The sequence below is a fragment of the Coenobita brevimanus genome, chromosome 54, assembly GCF_032717465.1.
Source record: "Coenobita brevimanus isolate Jiangsu-jjx chromosome 54, ASM3271746v2, whole genome shotgun sequence".
Taxonomy (NCBI): Eukaryota; Metazoa; Arthropoda; class Malacostraca; order Decapoda; family Coenobitidae; genus Coenobita; species Coenobita brevimanus.
The window spans coordinates 26,508,945-26,533,027 of record NC_137007.1 but is presented as its reverse complement, the minus strand read 5'-3'; the positions used below and the strand labels follow the sequence as shown (position 1 = coordinate 26,533,027).

At 43.1% G+C, this 24,083-nt stretch overlaps 1 protein-coding gene across 2 annotated transcripts in view; it reads left to right on the top strand.

Moving 5' to 3' along the window:
* TrpRS (Tryptophanyl-tRNA synthetase) overlaps positions 1–24,083 on the top strand; it is a 413,379-nt gene that overhangs the window by 137,096 nt on the left and 252,200 nt on the right. The gene's annotated exons all lie outside the window — the stretch shown is intronic.

Below are 24,083 nucleotides of genomic sequence, written 5' to 3'. Positions count from 1 at the left end.
GAGTTATATGTAGAAAGAAAGAGAGAGGTGAAAAGATTAGTAAGAAAGAGTAAGAAGGGAGTGGATGAGGAATTTGGAAGGAATTTGAGTGTAAAGTGGAGGGACTATAAGAAAATGTTCTGGAGAGAGGTGAAAAGAGTAAGACAGGGTGGAAGTGAAGTTAGCAGGGGAGTGAAAGATAAAAATGGCAGATTACTAGTGGAGAAGGAAGAAAAAGTGAGCAGATGGAGAGAACACTTTAAGGAATTGTTGAACGTAGAGGATGGAAGTAATGCGAGTATAAGTGGCTGGGGAATGGCTGGGAGAAGGAGGGAGGTGAGAATACAGGAAGAAATCAGTAGGATAGAAGTTGTGGAAGCAATGAAGAAAGTTAAATCGGGGAAAGCTCCAGGAATTGATGGAGTGTGTGGTGAAATGCTGAAGTATGGGGGAGAGATAGTAGTAGAATGGATGTGGAAGATGTGCAGATTGGCCTGGGAGGAAGGTAGAGTCCCAGAGGATTGGAAGTCAGGTATAATTATTCCTTTGTACAAAGGAAAAGGGGAAAAAGAAGTGTGTGGTAATCATAGGGGCATTTGTCTTCTTAGTATAATAGGGAAAGTGTATGGTAGGATACTTATTGATAGAGTTAGAGAAAGAACAGAGAAATTAGTTGGAGAAGAACAGGGAGGCTTTAGGAAGGGAAGAGGTTGTGTAGATCAGATATTCATTCTTAGGTCTTTAGTGGAAAAGTTTCTAGAGAAGAGAAAGAAGTTGTATGCGGCTTTCATGGATTTGGAGAAAGCATATGACAGGGTGGATAGACAAGGATTGTGGAAAGTGTTAAGAATATATGGAGTAGATGGGAAGTTGTTGAATGCTGTGAAGAGTATGTACGATGGTGTGAAGGCTGCAGTGCGTGTGGATGGTGAACTAAGTGAATTTTTCTCTTTGAAAGTTGGTTTGACACAGGGATGTGTCATGTCTCCATGGTTGTTCAATCTGTTCATGGATGGGGTAATAAAAGAGCTACAAGGTAGGTTAGTGGATGTTGGAGTGGCCCTGGTGAGAGAGGATAGTGTTTGGAAACTCCCTGTACTGTTGTTTGCAGATGATACTGTGTTGTTGAGTGAAGACGAAGGGGAGCTGCAAGGCTTGGTGGATGAGTTTGAGATAGTGTGTAAGAAACAGAATCTAAAGGTGAATGTAGGGAAGATTAAAGTGATGGTCTTTGAGGGAGGTGAAGTCAGTGAATGTACAGCGAGGTTGGATGGTGAGGAATTGGAAAATGTGAGTACATTTAAGTACTTGGGTAGTGTGATGAGTAAGGATGGAGGTTTGGAGGGTGAAGTGCTTGAAAGGGTGCAGCAGGGAAGAAAGGTTGCTGGTTCTTTGAAAGCAGTGATAAGAAACAAGGAAGTGAGCATGGAAGTGAAAAAGTTACTACATGACAGTATTGTGATACCAACTCTAATGTACGGAAGTGAAGTTTGGACGTTGTTGGAAGGACACAAGTCAAGAGTGAGAGCAGTGGAAATGAGTTACTTAAGAGGAGCCTGTAGAGTCACATGGAGAGACAGGCTGACGAATGAGGATATAAAGGAGTGTTGTGGTGTTGATGTGGATGTGATAGGAAGCATTATGAGGAACACACTGAGGTGGTTTGGCCATGTGGAGAGGATGGAGAGTGAAAGACTGACGAAGAGAGTGTATGTGAGTGAGGTGGAGGGGGGAAGAGGGAGGGGGAGGCCGAGGATGAGATGAAGGGATGGGGTGGAGAGGTATATGAGAGAAGGGGGTGTGAGTTGGGAGCAGGGCAGTGAAATGGTGGGGGACAGGGCGACTTGGAGGCGATTTGTTTGTGGCCACCCCAAACAGGATTGAGGCATCTGGCAATAGAAATAGAACTCCACATTCATCCACTTTCGCACCGTCAAGCACCTGAGCAATCGCTCTCTCTTTCACCACATCATTCGCACCTCTTACATTCCATGTTGTATTGCCATGTCCTTTGTCCGGTCCTTGGTCATCATCTTTTTGTCAGTCCTTGTCCGAGGCTTCTTGTTCATCTTCTTAGTTGTTTTCCGGGGAGGGGCACTAACCCTCCGCCAAGCCTTTTAGTCGCCTTGTACGACAAGCAGGGATACTGGGGGAGGATTCTTGAAAAACCCACCTACCCCTAGGGTTATGATACATAATCCCAGGGACCCAAGCTATTTGTGTGTGTGTGTGTGTGTGTGAAAAGCAAGATGAATAATTCCACTGAAAAAAAAGTATATTCTTCAATTGCTGAAAATGTATGGTACCAGTTGTTTTCTACCTAACCAACCAACTCTAACTACCCACAAGCATTTAGCATCTTATATAACGTACCTTGGCAAGCCCATTTTGCTAAATATTATTCATTTTATTCATAAAAATATGGAAAAATAAACTGTGGAAATAAATCATGAGCATTTATTAGTGAACTGATGATTTGAGAAGTGTTCTTCAGTAGAGTTATCACGAGTTCACGGCTCCCTTAGTTTTGTGTATGTGCCCTCATGGAACACCATGACTCCACCCTTCACTTGCCACTAAGCTGTTTTGCAAATAATTCAGTAAATATGTAGGGTTTGCAAGTCCAGTAATTTTGTCAAATAAAAAAAAAATGGTTCATTTCTATTAGCTAGTGTTTATCTTTTCTGCTCCCCCTGGGGGTAGGGGGGTTTTTCAAGAATACTCCCCCAGTATCCCTGCTTGTCGTAAAAGGCGACTAAAAGGGTTGGCGGAGGGTTAGTGCCCCTCCCTGGAAAACAACTAACTAAAAAACAAACAAGAAGCCTCGGACAAGGACTGACCAAACGATGACGACCAAGGACCGGACAAAGGACATGGTAATTGCAACTTGGAATGTAGGGGGAGCGAATGATGAGATGAAAGAGAGAGAGATTGTCCAGGTGCTTGAGAGTGCGAAAGTGGATGTATGTGGAATAACTGAAACAAAATGGAGAGGAGAAAGTGTGAGAGAATGGGAGTATGGATGGGGTATATGTGCAGGAGTAGGTGAGAATGAGAGGGCAAAAGAAGGAGTATGTATAGTTGTGAGTAAAAGATGGAAGAGGAGCATAAGACAGTATGGATCAGTTGGGTCAAGGATTGTGTGGGTAAAGTTGAAAGTTGGAATACAAATGTGGGCGATTGTGTGTGTGTATGCGCCAACGCAAGATCGTGCTAGAAGAGTGAGAGAAGAGTTCTGGACAAATGTAGAAGTCTGCATGGAAAAGTTTGCAAGGAATGAGAGAGTGTTTTTGATTGGTGATATGAATGGTAAAGTAGGGAATGTGAAGGTGGATGGAATAGTTGGTGAGTGGGGTGTGCCTGCTGAGATAGATGAGAATGGGAGTACGTTAGTGGACATTTGTGCTGGGGGGGGGGGGGTTGATGATAGCCAATACCCTCTTCAGGCATAAAATGATCCCCAGGTATACATGGCGAGTGATGAGAAGGGTGGGTGGTGAACTGAATGAAAGGAAGGCAATGATTGATTATGTGTGTGGATGAAAGGATGCGAAGATGTGTAATGGATGCAAGAGCTTATAGAGGTTGGGGAGTGGACTTTCTGACCACTACTTGGTGGTGGCCAGAATTAAAATTCAAGTAAGATGGAGGAATAGAAGAAGGGAAAGACGAGAGGAAGGAGTAGTTGCAAGGAGAGTGGAAAGGTTACAAGAGGATGAGAAAAAGGCAGAGTATAAGAGAGAAGTGGAGGAACGATTGGGCAAATATGAATTGGAGCAGATGGGAGACGTGGAAGGTGTGTGTAGGATATTTACAGGAGAAATATGTGCAGCATGTGATGTGGTGTGTGGAAGGAAGAGAAGACGGAGGGGGGGTGCAAGGAACAGCATGGTGGACTGAAGAGGTGAAACAGGCTGTGGCACAAAAGAAGAGAGCATACAATGAATGGATGAGAAATAGGGGCGTGGAAGAAGTTGAGAGGTGGAAGGGAGAGTTATATGTAGAAAGAAAGAGAGAGGTGAAAAGATTAGTAAGAGAGAGTAAGAAGGGAGTGGATGAGGAATTTGGAAGGAATTTGAGTGTAAAGTGGAGGGATTATAAGAAAATGTTCTGGAGAGAGGTGAAAAGAGTAAGACAGGGTGGAAGTGAAGTTAGCAGGGGAGTGAAAGATAAAAATGGCAGATTACTAGTGGAGAAGGGAGAAAAAGTGAGCAGATGGAGCGAACACTTTAACCCGTGCCGTCCCGAGGACGTACTTCCACGTCCTCACGTTTTGTCACAGCTAATCCCGAGGACGTACTTCAACGTCCTGCAATTGCAAGGTTCATAATTTCCACAATTTTCAATTTTCGCGAGTCATTTTTGGTACGTATACACGGGACACCTGCCTCAACAAGATGCCAGGCAGAGACAATGCCTTACCCAGCATGACCTCCTCCCCCCCCCTGCATGCCCTTTTCTCAGCAATTCACCTGTTATCAGTGACCTGGCCAGTATAGCCATGTCATGCCACGGTACGAAATTCAGGGCCAGAGTGATTCCCCAATCAATGACAATGTGGAGGACAAACTTTACATAGCATTAGAGGAAGAAACAGTTAGAAATGATGATCAGGTAATGTGGCAAAAAATGGTCAGGTATTAGCGAGTGAAACAATGCTTATAATGCCTATATTACTGCTTGAAAACCAATATACTTTTGTACTACATATAAATTCGTAACAGTAAATAAATAAATACCGTTTATGAGTGGTGTGAAATAGTTATCCTCCCATAGAACTCGTTTTCTTTGGCGCCAGCCTGATAGAAATCCCAGTAAAGTAAGGAGGCTCTCCTACCTGTAATGAGTATTTTAAACCTCAGGTGAGCGATTTCTCTATGAATTTTCGATGTTTCTCACCAAAAGCGAAAGTTTTAGCAAAAAAAAAAAAGGTCAAAAATTGCCCGGGATTGGGGGATACCAGTGGTCAAAAAGTGGCCGGGACTGGGCGGGTTAAGTAATTGTTGAACGTAGAGGATGGAAGTAATGCGAGTATAAGTGGCCGGGGAATGGCTGGGAGAAGGAGGGAGGTGAGAATACAGGAAGAAATCAGTAGGATAGAAGTTGTGGAAGCAATGAAGAAAGTTAAATCGGGGAAAGCTCCAGGAATTGATGGAGTGTGTGGTGAAATTCTGAAGTATGGGGGAGAGATAGTAGTAGAATGGATGTGGAAGATGTGCAGATTGGCCTGGGAGGAAGGTAGAGTCCCAGAGGATTGGAAGTCAGGTATAATTATTCCCTTGTACAAAGGAAAAGGGGAAAAAGAAGTGTGTGGTAATCATAGGGGCATTTGTCTTCTTAGTATAATAGGGAAAGTGTATGGTAGGATACTTATTGATAGAGTTAGAGAAAGAACAGAGAATTTAGTTGGAGAAGAACAGGGAGGCTTTAGGAAGGGAAGAGGTTGTGTAGATCAGATATTCATTCTTAGGTCTTTAGTGGAAAAGTTTCTAGAGAAGAGAAAGAAGTTGTATGCGGCTTTCATGGATTTGGAGAAAGCATATGACAGGGTGGATAGACAAGGATTGTGGAAAGTGTTAAGAATATATGGAGTAGATGGGAAGTTGTTGATTCATGGATTTGGAGAAAGCATATGACAGGGTGGATAGACAAGGATTGTGGAAAGTGTTAAGAATATATGGAGTAGATGGGAAGTTGTTGAATGCTGTGAAGAGTATGTACGATGGTGTGAAGGCTGCAGTGCGTGTGGATGGTGAACTAAGTGAATTTTTCTCTTTGAAAGTTGGTTTGACACAGGGATGTGTCATGTCTCCATGGTTGTTCAATCTGTTCATGGATGGGGTAATAAAAGAGCTACAAGGTAGGTTAGTGGATGTTGGAGTGGCCCTGGTGAGAGAGGATAGTGTTTGGAAACTCCCTGTACTGTTGTTTGCAGATGATACTGTGTTGTTGAGTGAAGACGAAGGGGAGCTGCAAGGCTTGGTGGATGAGTTTGAGATAGTGTGTAAGAAACAGAATCTAAAGGTGAATGTAGGGAAGATTAAAGTGATGGTCTTTGAGGGAGGTGAAGTCAGTGAATGTACAGCGAGGTTGGATGGTGAGGAATTGGAAAATGTGAGTACATTTAAGTACTTGGGTAGTGTGATGAGTAAGGATGGAGGTTTGGAGGGTGAAGTGCTTGAAAGGGTGCAGCAGGGAAGAAAGGTTGCTGGTTCTTTGAAAGCAGTGATAAGAAACAAGGAAGTGAGCATGGAAGTGAAAAAGTTACTACATGACAGTATTGTGATACCAACTCTAATGTACGGAAGTGAAGTTTGGACGTTGTTGGAAGGACACAAGTCAAGAGTGAGAGCAGTGGAAATGAGTTACTTAAGAGGAGCCTGTAGAGTCACATGGAGAGACAGGCTGACAAATGAGGATATAAAGGAGTGTTGTGGTGTTGATGTGGATGTGATAGGAAGCATTATGAGGAACACACTGAGGTGGTTTGGCCATGTGGAGAGGATAGAGAGTGAAAGACTGACGAAGAGAGTGTATGTGAGTGAGGTGGAGGGGGGAAGAGGGAGGGGGAGGCCGAGGATGAGATGAAGGGATGGGGTGGAGAGGTATATGAGAGAAGGGGGTGTGAGTTGGGAGCAGGGCAGTGAAATGGTGGGGGACAGGGCGACTTGGAGGCGATTTGTTTGTGGCCACCCCAAACGGGATTGAGGCGTCTGGCAATAGATAGATAGACAGATCATCTTAGAATCATTTGTATTGACATTGTCATCAAATGTGTTCCAAAATTGTCATCTTAGAGCGCATCTGCATTGTCATCAAATGAGTTCTATGATGATGTCATCTTAAATCTTATTCGCATTGGCATCAGATGTGTTGTAAGATTGTTATCTTAGAACCCATTTGCAGTCATCAAATGTGTCCTAAGATGATGTCACCTTAGAACGTATTTGCATTGTCATCAAACGTTTTAAGATGATGTCATATTAGGACGCATTTGCATCGGCATTGTCATCAAATGCATTCTAAGATGATGTTAACTTAGGACATATTTGCATTGGCTGAGAAGAAAAACTAACCGATAGAAATGAAGCATTTATTTTAGGATATTTGACAAAATTCCTGTGCTTACAAATTCTTCGTATTTACTGTATTATCTGCTAAACAGCCGAGGGGTGAGTGAGGGAAGGTGACGGCGGTCAAGTAAGGAATATTTTGGTTAGGCCACGGTGTGTATACACAACTTTGAGCAAGGAGTCATGATAACTGTACTGTAGAACGCTTCTTTCCAGATCATCTGTTCACCAAGAAGTGCTCAAGATTTATTACTTTAGTTAATTGTTCTGTTTGATGAATAAAATACTGTAATGAATAATATTTAAAACAGACTTACCATGTGCACTTTGCATTATCGCAAAAGACAGACACTGCAACCATGTGTGTTGGTTCAGTTGGGTGTTTTTTAGGTTATTTCAATGAAAAAATGTTAGTGTGGCCCTGGATATGAGTGGTATTGTATAAACTGCAATGATATACAGCTTCTGCAAATTGACTTAGGACCTCTCTCCACGAGGTATTAAAAAACACATAAATCATAGTATATCACAATGTTTGTTCATGACGTGCTGTTCATTAATATGAAATCACATTTCCCTTGTTTTTCAGGACCAGTTGGATGCATTTTGGCATGGAATCACTTAGATCTCTAAAGTAATCTAAGGACATTTCATTGTGCCAAACATTTGTCAGTTCAGTCTTTAGGTTGTCCAGATTGGGTGTCTTCTTCTCTGCCATGATTTTCCTCACCTTTGCCCAGCAGTTTTCTATCAGATTTAGATCCGGAATGTTGCCAGGCCAGTCGAGAACCTCAGTTCAATAATCCTGAAGCCATTTTGTCACCTTTCTTGACTTGTGACATGAAGCTGAATTGTGCATGAAAAAAGTCGCACCCATGAATAGCAAAAGAGTTTAACAAATGATCATTCAGAACTAAAATGTACCGGCCATCATTCATCATCAAGTTCTTCGGAAGAAAGTAGTGGCCTCCCCTTCCCACTTCACCTGAGGAACACCCCCATATCATTCCTGACTGTGGGTGCTTAACTGTTGGCACCATGTAAGCAGGGTCATATCGACTATGGGAGGCAAGGCGACAAACCTTGGCAGAACGCACCTGGAGCACTTGAAATGTGCTTTCATCGGAAAACATAACTTTTCTCCAATCATCCGATGTCCAGTGTACTTCTTGGCAAGCTAAATGTGCTGCTTCTTCATGTGGTTAGTGAGAAGTGGTTTCTTGGCTGTGGTGCGGCTTGGCAAACCCAGCTCCTTCTGCAAGCAGTGTTGGATAGTTCGAATTGAGATGTCTTGTAACAGCTGGGGATGCATTCTCTTCTATTTTGCTGCTGTCAGTCGAGGATTCTTGATTACATCCCTCTTCAGAAGCGTATCCATACCTCTGGAAGACATCCTGTTTTTTCCACCGTCATGCTTGTTCTCTGGTACGACATCAGGTGGCAGGCTGTGCACTGGAACAAGAATCTTCATGATGGTCGACTGTGCGCGTCCAGTACATTCACAAATCGTGTAGATAGGGACATTATCCTGCCTCCATGTAATGATGCAGATCCTCTCATCCCTTGAGCAGTACTTTCCAGGCATGACAACTCGACTCTAGGAAAATAACAGGGCAACAGTAATGCATACTAAAAAAGAGGGAGATGGAAGCTCGGAGCGACGGGAACATATGCTCCCATTCTTGCTTCTGGGCAAGCACTGACGTGCTGACTGTTTCATCACCTCCCGCCAACACCAGAGGAGTTGCCAGTTATTTCTTGCCCCCAAAATTCACTTGGTAGAGGTGGAAACACAAAGCAGAGACAGACAGTTTTCCCATAGCAATTCTGTGTGTAGGTCCCAAGTCAATTTGAGGTGGGTGTAGTCTATGTATGAGTATATAATATCAGATACCCGGGAAAAATTGGTAATCAGGAAGGTAAATTTCCCAAGCATCTCGGTTAACTGGGATTGTACTGTACATCTGTCTGTACAGGTGCAGTGTATAGTACATGAGTTCCCAAGCCTTTTTACCCTACCCACGCCTGAAATTGCCTTCTCCCCATCACGACTACCACATTGTTGTAAAAGACTGTGGTAACACTGTACTTGTCATGAAAAAGTTCTATAACAAGGGTGTGAAATTATGGACCAAGGTAGTGTGAAATGGTATAGTTTTAATTTTTACCCACCATCTGCCAACGTCAGAGGAGGGTGTTATTATCACTGGGATCAATAGGTGTCAGTCTAGAGTTGAGGGGCAGGGCAGGCTGGTCAGGTGTAAAGATTTTCCCAGAACTCAGAAAGTATTCACTATAGAGCCATGAAATTTCACAGAGTTATGTGTCTTATATTGAACTGTTGCCATTTGATGGGTAGAATGCTGTATTTTTTTTTTTTTTTTTTTTTTTTTTTTTTTTTTGAAAAAGTAAAAAAAAATAATAATGAAAATTTTTCCAGAGATATAAATGCTACCTGTGCAAGGAATTTGAAGGGTCCAGGTTGTGTGTCCTCAAGGCATTCTCCTTATGCTCACTTTTAAAAGAAAAAACTGGGGGGAGAGGTATGGGCCATATGCATTTGGTTAGGTGTGCAGGGAGGTGGGGGTTATGTGCTTGATCAGGTGGATGGTTGCAGCAGCATAGCATTGCCTGTGTTTAATACTAGAATATGCTGTTTTTACTCACTGATTTTCCCATATGTGCTTGAAACTCCACTCGGGGAGGGGGGAGCCATGTGATGTAATGAAGTATCAGCTGTATCAGATCAGACTTCCCCCCAGCTAGTCCGTTATAGTGAGGGTCTGCTGTACTGCACATAAAATTAATGCCTGTGATTAATCTTCCACAATTTACATTTTGCTGGATCCAACAACAAACAAGATGCAGTTTGCTTTTATTATTCAACTACAAAGTAATTAGAGACAATGGACTGTTAGAGTCTCAGATGGGCAGAAAACCCTTGACATGGAAAGACAAAAGAAAAATTTGAAATGGGCTTCAGATTAGTTATACAAAAATATTTAAACATAAGCTCGCCAAATCACACAGAATCAGCAGGTCAGGAAGTTACCATTCAAGGTCAGGGAACTGATTCTCAAGGTCAAGGAGCTAACACTCAAGGTAAAAAAGTTAGCAAGCACTTAGGATTAAAGTCAGAGGAAGAGCACTCTGACAACATGAATAGCTCAGCAAAGATGGAACTAGGAAGTATACATGTTGGTCCGTGGATGTTCCCCCAACCACACATCAATCAATCAATCATTTCCTGTGGCACCCTCGGGGATGCATAGGGCCTCGATGAACTCACACCGCCACATCCTATCTTGTGCTAACTCCTCAAGATCTCCCCAACACTCATCTCCAGCTTCCCGTCTCATTGTCCTCACCCACGTCTCTTTTGGCCTTCCTCTACCTCTCCTACCAAGTGCCACCCACCCTGGTGTACCTCGTACTATTCCCTGTCTCCTATACACATGTCCTAGCCACTTCCATCGTGAGAATCTAACATATTCATCGATCGGCTGCACTCCCGTTATTTCTCTAATTCTACTATTTGGTATCCTTTCCCACCACTTAACTCCTAATATTATTCTAAGTGCTTTATTTTCAAACACCAAGAAATTATTTTCCATAGTCACTGTGCTGTACCAAGACTCGTGTCCATAAATTAAGATACTCCTAACCATTACCTTATAAAGTTTGATTTTTGTATGCACAGAGAAATTGTTATTATTCCAAATATTTTTAAGCATTCTCATTGCCTGATTAGCCTTCTTTAACCTTTCCTCGAATTCAAAGTTCAAAGAACCATCCTTGGCTAAATAAGTACCTAAATATTTAAACCTATCAACTTGCTTTACAAACATACCTCCAATTACACATTCCTGCGCATTTTCCATATTCATATTGATTATTTCAGTTTTTCCACAATTAATAACCAAACCCACCTTGCGACCTTCACTCACCAAACAGTCCAACACTCACTGCATCTCTTCTGGCCCATCACAAATCAAAACTATATCATCTGCATAATCTAAATCCAAAAGTTTCCTGTTCTCTCCCCAAAGTATACCTGCACCGGTTTCTGTTCCAACGCGTTTCATAATGTAATCAATGACCAATATAAATAGTAAAGGCGATAGAACACCACCTTGAATTACTCCGGACTTGACTTCAAACGAATCACTCAGACAACCATCAACCATCACTTTACAAAATGTTTCCTCATGCATGTTCATAATGACCCTCACAAACTCCTCTGGTATTGACAACCATCAACCATCACTTTACAAAATGTGTCCTCATGCATGTTCATAATGACCCTCACAAACTCCTCTGGTATTCCATAATGTCTCATGATCTTCCCCATAGTCTCTCTCGAAACACTATCAAAAGCCTTTTCAAAATCAACAAAACAAAGACTTAACGGTACTCTCATTTCATTAACTTGCTGCATCAAATGCCTAACTATAAAGATCTGATCATTGCAACCACGTCCCTTTCTAAAACCAGCCTGTTCATCCCTCAGAATACCCTCAACCACCGGCTCCAACCTATTTAACAACACTCTACTGAAAACTTTCAAAGCTATCGGTGACAAAGAGATTCCCCTCCAATTACCACATTCACTCAGGTCTCCCTTCTTCGGAACTTTAACAATTACACCATTCTTCCAAACTGACGGTAGTAACCCCGTCACCCATATCTTACTGAATAGCTTGGTCAAGATCATTATTAATCTATCCCCCTCCACTTTAAACATTTCCAGAAATAAACCATCCTCCCCTGGTGCCTTATTATTCTTTAACTGTTTTACTGCTTTCTCCACTTCTGCAAGCCTCAACTCTCCTGTTTCTATATTTAAATCTTCCTGAGCAGACGGTATATCCTCTTCTGGTGGTATTGGTCTATTAAGAACTGTCTCAAAATGCTCTTTCCATCTGTTTTTAATATCTCCATCTTTGGTCAATAAATTTCCTTCCCTGTCTCTAACTGGTATTTCCTTGCGTTTACCTGCATTACCACTCAGTTCTCTAATCGATTCATATGCTATTCTTTGACTCTGTCCATCATTTTTGTTTATTAAGATTTCAGTCTCTGCAACCTTTTCATCCACACATCTTCTTTTATCTCTCCTAGCTAACCTTCTTACTTCTGAATTCAACCATACATATTGGGGAAATTTTTGTTCTTTCTCCAGTCCCCCCATCCCCTGAAAAAATTCCTAGAACTACCACCACCTCTGATGCTGACAAGTAATTCTATACCATAAATTTCAGAATAGAAAGACTGAAAATGAAGGCATTGTAGTGTGAGGAGAATCTTTAGATGCAGCAGTGGGAAGTTTAATTGGGAAGTAAGTTCATTCATTTGACGTCTTATTAAAGCCAAAGGCATGACCAGATACGGGCAGTCTCCAGATATGGAGCAATATCATCTACATTACCCATACCCCACCTATTCCCATACAGTACTCAACTTATAAGTACAGTACCCCACCAAATTTGAGCAGTGTTCTGTGGTCTTTTGGCTGTTTTTAGACATCAAAACACACATTGCATTGCAGTATGCAATATAATCCTAAACACGAAGAAGACAATGCATGAAAAAAAAAAAATCCTCCAATATGTACAGTACCCTTCCTAATTTTGGCAGTGTTCTGCACTCTTTCGGCTCTTCTTAGACATCAAAACACACATTAGAATATGCAATATAATCCTAAACACTAAGAAAACAATGCATAAACATCATCATCATCATCATCATCATCATCATCCAGACCTCCTTTCCCACCCTAGGACAGGGTGAGGAGTAGCAGTGTCCAGACAGCCCTTATTTGCCCAATCCATTGGGCCACTCATCATTCAAGCCCTTGGAATCCTGGCTCTATCTGATACGCCAAAAACATTCACCACGTCCTGTAGCTTCACGTAAATGTATCTGATAGAGTCAATGCAGATGCTGTCACATTAAAAGGGGTGCCAAATCCCTGTTCATGCACTTCTCCTCACAATATTTATCCATCCAGCTTGATCTTTTGTCAGTTCCCTAACCTCACTAACTTCCAAACCTCTCTTCCTCACACACACTCATCCACCATATCCGTCCACCTCTTCCTTGGCCTACCTTGCCTCCTCCCTCCTTCAGATTCGCTCAGATATACCTTTTCCACCACTCTATTGGTACCCATTCTTTCCACATGACCATACCATCTCAGTACACACAATTAGATTATGGTGTCTGCAGACTTCCTCACTCCACATCTGTCACGAATCACATTATTTCGTGTCATATCCACTCCCTGTACTCCACATACATTCCTCACCATTCCCATCTCCACTGCTCTAACTCTTGCCTTTCCATTTGCATGCCACACCATAGTCTCACATCCATATGTTAAAGGTGGCACTAACATTCCTTCATGTAAGCGTCGTTCAGCTGCAACACTCAAGCCTCTGTTTCTTACCAAGACCTTCATTGCACCAGCTACTTTCCTTCTGTGTGTCACCCTACTTTCAACTACTTCTGCATAATTTCCTCTCTATCACTGTACCCAGAACCCAGATATTTGAACTCTTGTCCCAGTTCCATTCTCTCTCCATTTACTGTAACATCGCACTGGGAGTTACCTTCTCTCCCAGCAACCATCACTTTACTCTTTCGCTACACTTACTGTCAAGGCACAATGCTCACAACAACAAAAAACAAGGCATAAACAACAACAACAAAATAAATGAAAAAAATGAAAATACCAATATGCAAATCCCAACTAATATGTACAGTACTTCCTCCTAATTTTGGCAGTGTTCTGAGGTCTTTTGGCTGTTTTTAGACATCAAAGCACACATTTCAGTATGCAATATAATCCTAAACACTAAGAAAACAATGCATATGCAATTAAAAAAAAAAAAAAAAAAACTACCAATGTGTGCAGTACCCCTCCTAATTTGGGCAGTGTTCTGTGGTCTTTCAGCAGTATTTAGACATCAAAACACACATTGGAATATCCAGTGTGATGCTAGACAGTAAGAAAACAATGCATAAACAAACAAATAAAAAAATCCACAAATATCCTACCTATAATGTACAGTATCCCTCCTAATTTTGTCAGTGTTTTCTGGTCTTCCAGCTGTATTTAGACATCAGAACACACGTGGAAATATTCAGTGTAATGTTAGACACTAAGAAAGTAATGCATAAATAACAAAAGTCCACAAAAAAATTCAATGAAGATGACGATTGCAGTATTTTTTACCCTTTCGGGAATTCAAAAAGTTTCTGAGATAGCAAGAGTGATGGCTGGCTTTATGACACAAAGAAAAACATTTTTTTCAATTTCAGTATGCCCCCTAGAAATTGGGTATGTTTGTGTAAATTGTATACCATCATCTTCACTGGTGTTTATACTATAGGATAATCTTAAAAAACCCAAAACTGATGAGCAAAAGTACAAAAACGCAGTGAGAATAAACTTGTTGGAGAGTAAAAAAATCTCTATCTATCTATATACCTAGGCTGCTTCCCCCAAGGAAAGGGAGGTAGCCGAGACAGGACGACTCACTCTCCATTTACTCATCCATTCAAACACATTTATTCGCATCTTAGCCCCAAAGGGGAGAACGGACAGATCCTCACTGCATCACAACGCACAAGGGTCAACTGCGCAATGCAATCAGTGACATCCACAGCAGGGCCCGACAGCAGAACTGGTTTACCCCTGCCACATCATAACAGACCCATCCCCTTACCCGCACCTGACCTGACTAGCTGATCAGACCAAAAGCGGGAGAATATCCCCTCAGGGCTGCGTCATCACTTATTCATTCACAATTTCTCTCCATTTATTTCTGTCATGCACAGCCACTCTTCCTTGCTCAACAGACATCCCTCTCGCATCCAGCGCTCTCTTCACACTGTCCATCCATCCTATTCGTGGTCTTCCTCTCAGTCTTACACCTCTCACATCAGATCTAGTTATCTTTTTCACCAATCGCTCATTATCCATTCTCTCCATATGCCCAAACCATTGCAACACCCTCTGCTCAACTCTACCAGCCATCTCCCGAACAACTCCAGTTCTCCTTCGCACTTCATCATTTCGCACTCGATCCATACGCGTCACTCCACACATACTCCTCAGACATCTCATCTCCATTACATTCAAACTTTTCCTCTCTGCTACACCCATATTCCATGTTTCAGCCCCATATAATGCAGTCGGTACCACAACACCCTCATACAGCCTTCTCTTTACATCCATTCTAAGCGAACGACATTTAAACACTTTTTTCATTCCTCCCAGCACCTTTCCTACTTCATTTATTCTAAACTTCACTTCTGCATCTATTCTTCCATCCACAGCAACATGTGACCCTAGATATTTAAAACAATCTACCTCCTCAAGCAACTCACCATTCAAAACTATATTCATCCCCCTACCATCTATCAACCTCGTACACTTCATCACTTTACTCTTATTCTCATTTACTTTCAATTTCCTCCTTTCACACACCCTTCCAAACTCCTCTACCAACTGTCTCAATCTCTCCTCTGAATCAGTCACCAGTGCAGTATCATCTGCAAAAAGCAGCTGCTTCAGATTCCCTCTCCTCCATCAACATTTACCAGACTCAGACCTCCACCTAAAACTCTTGCATTCACCTCCCTTACAACACCATCCATGTAAATATTAAACAACCAAGGCGACATCACACATCCCTGTCGCAGCCCCACTCTCACGGGAAACCAATCACTCACAGCATTTCCCACTCTTACACACGCTCTACTATTTACATAAAAACTTTTCACCCCTTTTAGTAACCTACCATCAAGTCCATACAATCTTAAAACAGTCCACAAAAGCCTCCCTATCAATTCTATCATAAGATTTCTCTAAATCCAAAAATGCCCAAAACACATCCTTGCCTTTCGCTAAATACTTTTCACACACTTGTCTCACAGCAAACACCTGATCAACGCATCCCCTCCCTCTCCTAAAGCCACACTGCTCATCACTAATCACTCCCTCTGTACCCTCTCTAACTCTCATAATTAACACTCTACCATACACTTTACCTACAACACTCAACAGACTTATACCCCTAAAGCTAGTACATTCATACTTATCACCCTTGCCTTTATACAACGGGACCACACAAGCACTTGCCCAGTCAACTGGCACCATACCTTTCTCAAAGCACACATTCAATAATCTTACTAACCAGTCAACAATATTCACTCCACCACCCTTCAGGCATTCCACACAGCACACCCATCCATACCTGCAGCTTTCCCTGTTTTCATCTCCTTTACTGCCTTCTCCACTTCCTCCTTCGTGATCAAAGAATCATTCAACTCTCCCAACACATTTATTCCTTGCACCCTTCTATCTGCCACAATCTCAGCCACCCTTTCCTCCTCTACATTTAACAATCTTTCAAAATACTCTGCCCATCTCTTCCTTACTGCATCCATCTCAATTAACATCCTTCCATCCTCTGCTTTTACTCGTTCTTCCTTCCCAGACTCTCCCTTTCGCACCCTTTTCACCTCCTTCCAAAACATTTTCTTATTCTGTTGAAAATTCTCTGTCAGCCGCCTACCCACCTCTCATCTGCTTCCACTTTAGCATCACGCACAGCCCCTTCTCGCTCTATTCCTCTTTTCCTTATACCTTTCATATGACATCTCATCCTTCCTCTGCAGCCACACTTCATATGCACATCTCTTCTCAGCCACAGCCATACTTACTTCCTCGCACCACCATTCACTTCCTTTTCTTACACCACCACCCACATGTCTCACACCACACACCTCTTCTGCATGCCCCACCACAGCACTCTTAAACAACTGCCATTCCTCCTCCACGCTGCCATTTTCCCGATCTTTCACTGCGTTCCACTCATCTCTCAATTTCTCCTGATACTCTATCTTTTTCTCTCTTTTATCCAACTCACTCACTTTCAAAACCTCCCTGCCACACCTAACCCTCCTAGCTCTCACCCATCTCTTACCTACTCTTAACTTTCCCTCCACCAGGTAGTGGTCAGACATACCTCCACCCTCCCCTCTCAGAACTCACATCCAACAATCTTCCTATTACATTCCTAGACACAACCACATAGTCCATCAAGGCTCTATCAACAACCCTTCCACCCTCCTGTCTCACCCATGTATACTTATAAATATCTTTCTTCTCAAACAGCGTATTCCCAATCACCATCTCTCGCTCAACACACATCGCTATCATTCGTTCCCCATTTTCATTTCTTCCAGGCACACCATGCATACCAACTACGCCTTCAACTGCTACATTTCCCACTCTAGCATTCAGATCTCCCATCATTACCACATTCACATTCGCTCCAAAACTCTGCAGACACTCATCAACATCATTCCAGAAAGACTCCCTCTCTTGTTCATCCCTTTCACTACCAGGCCCATATGCACTCACAAACACCCACAACTCACGTTCAAATTTCGCTTTCACCCACATCAGTCTCGATGACACCTCCTTCCATTCAATCACACACTGCTGTACTTCCGGACTCACTAACAAGGCCACACCTTCTCTTGCCCTTCCTCTATCAACACCTGACAATCTTCCATTCACACTTCCAAACATAGATTCCCCCTTCCCTTTCATCTTCGTTTCACTCAAAGCTAACACATCCAACTTTCTTCTCACAAACATTCTCCCAATCTCCTCCCTTTTAGCCTCAATTGTACTACATCCACGCACATTCATAGACCCAATCTTCAGGGTACGGGGATAACTCCATCCCCCATCCCTTTCTCTGGCCTGTCTCTTTTTAGGAACTAAAAAACAGAGGAGGGGGTCCCTAGTCCCCTCACCCCGCCCCTTTTAGTCGCCTTTTACGACACGCAGGGAATACGGTGGCAGTATTCTTCCTAACACAACCTGGCCGCAGAGTAGTAGTACCACCCCATAGTGCGGCCAGGTTGTGTCCCCCCCGCCACAAGTAAAAAAATACTTTCAATTAACTTATCAACATCCTAGTGCAAAATTTTGCCCACTCTGTGCAAAGGCTAAGCATATATCCAGATGCAGAATTTCATGAGCTTTCTCTTAGGTGTTTTTGGAATTTTGGTTTGACCAATAGTATTCGAATAAATCGCTAAAAAACTCATGCAGGGATGGTGGACAATGCGTGGGTAGGGGAGGACTGAGGGAGAGGGAAGGAGATAAGCCAGGCGGCAGTGAGCATGGGGAGGGACTGGTGGGGGGGGGAGCGAGGAATGCCAGGGGACTTTCACTGTTGGGTGAGGAGGCAGACAGGTGTTTTTGTTCTGCTTGTGGGTTAGGCTGTGTGTTACTCCTCTGAGGCCAGTACATTCCCATTGATCCAGCTGGCCGGGGGACTTTGACTATTCAGTAAAAACCTGTGCAACCATTTTAGCTCAGCTTGTATATATGTTTCACTTTGCTTTCCTCGCGCGCTGTCGGAACACTACCGGTGATCAGGGTGGCCAGGGGATTTCAACCATTCGGTAGGGATCCGTACAATCATTCTCGCTCAGCTTGTGGGTAATGCTCTGTCTTCCTCCTCGTTGGCTGGTATGTTACCAGTGTTCAGGGTGGCCAGAGAATTTCAATTATTCGGTAGGGAGCCAGATAGCCATTTTAGCTGAGCTTTTGGGTTACGGTCTATTACCCACACGTGGACAGATAGGCCAGTGAGTCACCCAATGGACATTTTTTTTTACACTCAATCCTCGTAAATCACGGCAATTTGGGTCTGGACCACTGCTGTGATTTACAAATTCCGTGGTTTATAAATAATAACTCTTATGTGAAAAATTAAAATGGGTCTGGACTTTGACCAACCACCCCCCACAGCACCCTACCTACACCTATCTAGGCACTGTCAAACACAAACATACAAATTTAGGAATATTCAGTGCATGTATTAAATAGAAATAAGCAATGTTAAGGGATCTCACCTGAATCCTATGACGATATTGCTTAAGTGAACGGAGTGGGGTGGTGTTGGGAAGAACTTAGAACCTCTCAGCATGAGGTGGGGGTGCTCCCTCATGCTGTTCTCCCTTCTCCAGCTCCTCTGCCTCCCTCAGGAAGCCCTCAAAATCTGCCTCAGAGATAACAGATGCTACGTCATCCACGTCCTCAGTGTGTGAAGGGCCAGGCTGTGGTTCAGGCTCAGCTTCTGCCCTTACCCAGGCAAAATAGTGGGTGATGAGTTCCTGATGTTTCTCATTAACTCCACGATTATGCAAGTCCTTGTAAAAACGCACCGCTTTTTCTAGGTGACCAAAACTCTCACTACACCTTTCCTCATCACGTTCAATGGATTTCACAATCTCCTTGGCCAAGTCTACGTAAATAAGCAAATCACTGAGCTCCTTCATAGAAGGCTCTCCATGTTCCTGCTCATTCACTTCACACACTTCACAGTTATTCTGCCTTTCCAAGTGCTCGTCGTCTTGTATAACAGCCTCCACGACAGCCTCAGCATCATCAACCTTCTCAGTAATCACGTCCATTATGTCACTAGCTGACACTTCACCACAGCCTGGCAGATTCCAACCCAGTTGAACAACAGCCTGTACGTTGTCCTCTACACTCTGAGTTGGCGCGTTGTCACTCATGTGGTTAGGCAGGAGAAAGCGCCAGGCACGTGCAATCGTTGCAACATTAAGCTTGCCCCAGGCCTCTAGTAGTGCATCAATAGAGTCCTTGATTTTAAATTTCCTCCAGAACTGGTACACAGACAACACCTCCCGACTTTCTCTGGGGTCAGGCTCAACAACACCCACCTCTGTCTCACTGTCGCTGCTGTCTGCCGTGCTCTCTCTCAGCAGCTGCTGCTCCGGTGCATTGTCGATGACAGCTGAGGTAAACTGGCGATAAAATAACTGGGTGTAAAACAGCTTCGTATTCACTATTATCTCCTGGTCAAGTGGCTGGAGAAGAGAGGTGGTGTTGGGTGGGAGGAACATAACTTTGACGCTGGGGTGACGTGAGGTTAGGGCTTTTGGGTGAGCAGGAGTGCTGTCCATGAGCAGCAACACTTTGAACGGCACTTTAACACACTTGCAATGAGCCTTCGCATCCTCAACAAATCTGTCAAACCAGTCCATGACTAAGCCTGTAGTAGCCCATGCCTTAGCCTGCTGATGCCAATACACCCCTGATTGATCCATGTCTTCGAGGTTGCGGAAGGCGCGGGGTTTTCTTGTCTTATTAATTACAAAAGGCTTCATCTTGAGTGTTCCCTTGGCATTGGTACAAAAAATCACTGTGTAGCACCCCTTGTCGAGCTTCCTTTCCCGGGTATTTCGGTGTTGACGTGGGATGTATGTGGTGAAAGGCAGCTTTTTCCTGGAGTCCAGTCCGTCCATGTTGAAAACAGTTTCTGCTGTATAACCCCCTTCCTCCAAAACTGCCTGGAGGACGGTTGGAAAGTCCTCTGCCGCGGCCACGTCAGCAGACGCTCTCTCTCCAGTCGTGTGCACGTTCTTCAGGTGCTTCCTTGTCAGAAAGTTAGACAACCACCCATGGCTAGCATGGAAGGGCTTAGGGGGGTTGATACCGAGCTGCTGACTTGCCATTTTGTGAAAACTCTTAGCCTTCTCCCTGATGACCGAGCCGTTGACCGGAATATTCTTCCTTGCCTGCCTCAGGACGAACATCTCCAGACATCTTTCTGTCCAGATTACTGCCTCGTCTCTGCACCGTACCCGGCCGTCAATGAGCCCGGTCCTGTAAACTTTGATGCACTTCTTCACTTTCTCCCTGTTTTTGTAGATCGTCCTTATGGTCAACTCGTTCTTCCCAAATTCTTTCGACAGCCTTGCAAATTTCTCTCCCTTCTCAACACGACAAATGAGCTCCAAACGTTGACTGTACAACAACGGCGGCTGCTTCAGTGCTTCTTGATGCCATACTGCTTAGAGCGCTTCATCGGGGGTTCGGGAGGGGCCATGGACGGTAGGAGATAGGGGGGATAGCTCTCCTACTCCACGGCAATGCTCTGTAGTGTGCGGGTTGGCAGAAAGAACAACAACAACATGGCGGCATTAGTATGCACACTTGCCTCCAGGTGATTGGTTGTTAGGTCGTGATTTTCAAATTGAATGCCGTGGTTTACGATTCTCCTCGGAAAAGGCCCACTTCGGTGCCTAGATCGGCGATTTTCGTGACTTAACAGCGATTTAAGGGTGCCGGCAGTCTGACAGCCACTTAGCTGTGATTTACGAATCCGTGATTTATAAACACGCGATTTACGAGGATTGAGTGTACTTTGTAGTCTTGCTGGCCACTGAAGCCAGAACTTTTTATGTCCGGTTACGGACAAATAAATCCATATATGGATATAATACAGTAAATCCTCACTATAATGGACTAACTGGGGTCCAAGCCATTCCAAAAAAAGTGAAATCTGATAAACGAGACATCTGGACATCCCCCTGCTAACCTGGACTTTTTGCAACATATCAGACATTAGCCCGGATCGCACCAACAGTATTTAAACTGTTTTTGCTACCATTGCAGTACTGTACTGCAAAATATATTCACTACAGATCAAATGGTATAATATATATAATAATACTGTACAGTACACCCTCATTATCGACGTTTTTTTTTTATTGACGGATTTGATTATCGACGGCTTTTTTGTCTCCTGGGAGTTAAATTATTATTATTAAAAAAATAAAAAAATAAAGAATTGTATTGGCACCTCCTAGCAAGTTTGCGCGCCATCCTGCCAGGTGTCTCTGGCTGCTCGCGGCATGTTCCCGCCGACCCAACAAACAACAGCATCAGTACATGTTTGTCTGTTGTTCTCATATCGTGTTCAGCCACATCTATCGTGCTTTCGCGATCATCAAGGCTCCGAAGCGCCCTTGTAACACTCTAACTGGAAATACGGCAGCTAAGAGAGCAAGGAAAGTACTTACCTTGGAAGTAAAGAACGAAATATTACAAAAACTTAGAAGTGGAATGAGCTATGCAGCGGTTGGTCGCGAGTATGGCATGAATGAGTCCAGTGTTTGTGGCATAAAACGGAGAGAAAAAGACATTAAAGATGCTCTGGCTTCGTGCACACCAGGATTGGCTAAAGTAACGATGCATGTGAGAGATGATGTCTTGGTGAAGGTGGAAAAGGCACTGAATATTTGGATTGAGGACTTAAACCGTCGACACGTGCCACTAGACTCCCAGTTCATCAGAAACAAAGCAAAACAACTCTATGCTCAGTTTGCTGGTGAAAGCAGTGGTGTTGGCGAAGATAATGGTGATGAAAGTGAGGCAGGTGAAAATAGTGATGATGGTGATGAAAGTAATGACGATGGTGATAGGCCTAGTAATGTTGGTGCTTCTAGGCAAAAGAAATTTGCAGCCAGCAAGGGCTGGTTCGAGAATTTTAAGAAAAGGTATGGCCTACATAACATTAGGATGACTGGTGTAGCAGCTTCAGCAGATCAGATAGCAGGAGAATCGTACCCACGTGACTTTGCTGAACTTATAAGGGAGAAAGGGTACAGGCATGAACAAGTGTTTAATGGGGACGAAACACGCCTGTGGTGGAAGAAAATGCCTAAAAGAACGTACATTTCGAAGGAGGAGAAAAGTGCGCCAGGCTTTAAAGCAGCAAAAGATCGTGTGTCTGTGCTGTTGTGTGGTAATGCAGAAGGACATATGATAAAATCCATGCTCCTGTATCATTTGTTATAATGTTAAAGACGAGTTGGATTTTTTGTCAATAAAGGATATTTCTTGCAAAAGTTAGGCAGAGATTAAATATGAAATATACGAGCATAAGGAGAGTTGAATTTTCCTAAAAGAAGATCCTAGCGAAAGCTAGGCTAAGATTCATCTTTGATAGTATAAACTGCCATACAGTCGTGAAAATTTAGGTCTGGGAGAAATGGAATATCAAGAATGAAAGGAAGCTCTTGAGAATGAAAGTAAATAGGAGAGCGTGGTCTCTCTGGTATGAGCTAACAGCACCGGCGTGTGTTGTGAAGATCGGTGCGAACAGCTGATCTAACGTAACACTTGCCTCACACTCTCAGTTATTAGAACATATGAATGACCACCACTGCTGCTTTTTTTTTTTTTTTTTTTTTTTTTACACTCGGTTATGTAAACATATGGATGGCTACAACTGCTGGTTTCGCCTTTTATTTTTAGATGGAGTGAGGTGCAAGTGGAGAGAGAAGTGATGATACAGCAGCCATTACAAGTTGAGGTCCAGTGTACGACCACTATGCATTAACATCAGAGATTATGCTATTTTTTCCATAATTGTTTACTTAATATAAGTAGTTTTATTATGATATTCAGTTTTTCAATTGCCTAACTAATTTATTTATAAGAAACACTAAAACTAAACTGCATATTACATACGAGTGATTGAAGGGATACTAAAGTATATAAATAAAGGGTACCTGACCAGATGAAAATCGGTATCGACGGTTTTAGGCATCGACGGGTATCTTAGGTACCTAACCCCCGTCGATAATGAGGGTGTACTGTACTGTACAAAGATAAACATATCTTTTATTTACCTTATTTTGGTGAACATAGCTGAAGTGGTCAGGCAATCTGGACTGCTTCTGGCTTAATCTGATTTATTCTGATATATAAGAATTTAGTCCAGTATCCAGTATCTCTTTGATTTGTGGTAGGTGGGGACGCTCACCATCCACTCACTAGATGTAGTGTTGCTCTCGGGTGTCTTCCCTTTCCTCTCCATCCTTCTTTCCTTCCATTCTCTTCTGTCTTTCTTTCCTTCATTCTTTCCTTGTCCTTCTGCCTATGGGTGACTTTACACTCCCTCTTCTGTCTTTCTTTCCTTCATTCTTTCCACTTCCTTCAACCTGTGGGTGACTGTACACTGAGTAACAAGCCAAATGGTTTCCTGTGTACCAGGAAACCATTTACTACGCTGGGTGGTAACCATGTAACCATATTTTGGCGCCTGGTGGTTTAGTGGGTAATTATTGTGCTCCAGTCAGATTGAGCTGGTGAAGGTTTATATCCAAGGGGTGGTTGGGGTT